Genomic DNA, 2,095 nt, shown 5'->3' on the forward strand with positions numbered 1-2,095 from the left:
GAAGATGATTTGATGCCTCAATACAATAAATTCCTCAGTTAAATTCCTTCCTCCTAACACCACTCCTCTAATTCAGCCTATGGACCAGAAAATCATAGCGAATTTTAAGAAACTGTATGAAAGGGCACTTTTCCGGAAATGTTTTGAAGTGACTGAAGCCACAAACCTCACCCTCAAAGAGTTCTGGAGAGAGCATTTTAACATTTTTAGTGCTTTAAAACTCGTTGACAAAGCCTGGCAAGAAGTGACTCAAAGAACCCTGATCTCTGGCTGGAGAAAATTGTGGCCTGAAGGTGTGAGAGAACTAGACTTTGAGGGGTTTGAGCCTATAAATGATGCGCCTATTGTTGAGGAAATTGTTAGTCTAGGCCAGAAAATGGGCTTGGAATTGGATGGTGATGATGTGGAGGAGTTGGTGGAAGAACACAACGAAGAACTGACCACCGAAGAACTCCTAGCCCTTCAACAGGAACAGCAAGCCAACACAGCAGCGAATGATTCTGCAGTGGAGGAGGAGGTGGTGGCAACAGCACCAGCGAATGTCCCTTCTGCAGTAATTAAGAAGGTGTGTCAGATGTGGGAAGAGATTCAAACAACTATTGAACACACTCACCCAGACAAAGCTGTAGTAGGCCGTTGTCTTAATCTTTTCAATGACAATGTGATGCCTTACTACAGAGAGAGCTTGCGAAGAAGGGAAAAGCAAGCTTCCATGGACAAATATTTCGTGAAGAAATCGAGCAGTGAGCCTCAACCAGGACCTAGTGGCACTCAGGTTAAACGTCCCAGGGAGAGCACACCAGAAAGGTCCTCACTGCCTGATGTGATTATGGAAGGGGACTCCCCTTCCAAACAGTAACTCCTCTCCTCCTCCCCCCTCCTCACCATCTTCCATACGCCTACAGCACTCGACAGTAAGGTAAGTAATAACTGGAACATAGTTTTGTAGGTTTATTTAGATGAATTAGGTAAATTAGGTATAAAAATTTAGTTTGATGTGGGGTTTTTGGGGTAGTCAGGAACGGATTAATTCATTTCCCTTTATTTCTTATGGGGAAATTAACTTCGGAATGCGAGTTTTCGGAAGGCGAGGCGTCTCCAGGAACGGATTAAACTCGCATTCTGAGGTATGCCTGTATATATATATATATATATATATATATATATATTAAATATGACCGAAAAAGTAAGATTAATAATTCTAACACGAATTTTCTCAATCTTTCGTACATTTCTTTTCACTGTTGGAGGTAAATAAAAAATCAATTCTCCAAAATTCATTTTTATTTCTAGTCTGACGCGACACGAGCGCGTTTCGTAAAACTTATTACATTTTCAAAGACTTTAGTTTACAAATACACAACTGAATAGAACTTACGCATCTCCGACTTTGTTTATATCTACATTTGAGAGAGGTGGATGGGGTGAGGTGGCATTAATAGGGTATTAATTTCATCAACACAAGACAGAACACGAAACAATGGGTATTGAATAGAAGTGATTGTAGAAAGCCTATTGGTCCATATTTCTTGATGCTTCTATATTGGAGCGGAGTCTTGAGGTGGGTAGAATATAGTTGTGCATTAATTGGCTGTTGATTGCTGGTGTTGACTTCTTGATGTGTTGTGCCTCGCAAACGTCAAGCCGCCTGCTATCGCTGTATCTATCGATGATTTCTGTGTTGTTTACTAGGATTTCTCTGGCGATGGTTTGGTTGTGGGAAGAGATTATATGTTCCTTAATGGAGCCCTGTTGCTTATGCATCATTAAACGCCTAGAAAGAGATGTTGTTGTCTTGCCTATATACTGGGTTTTTTGGAGCTTACAGTCCCCAAGAGGGCATTTGAAGGCATAGACGACGTTAGTCTCTTTTAACCCTTAAACTGCGCATGGCGTATATATACGCCATGAGTAACATGTCCCACCGTGCGCATGGCGTATATATACGCCAAAGGGTGCCAGGCACGATTCAAACGTCCCGCAGTGTAAAGGGGTCACCCATACCGTAGCCAGGGGCGATTGTAAACAGACGCCATTTTGAAAAAAAATCCAGAGCAGGCCTCCTTTGTTTCACAGGCCTTAGTGGCCAGACACC

The sequence above is a fragment of the Procambarus clarkii genome, chromosome 37, assembly GCF_040958095.1.
Source record: "Procambarus clarkii isolate CNS0578487 chromosome 37, FALCON_Pclarkii_2.0, whole genome shotgun sequence".
In the NCBI taxonomy this organism is placed as follows: Eukaryota; Metazoa; Arthropoda; class Malacostraca; order Decapoda; family Cambaridae; genus Procambarus; species Procambarus clarkii.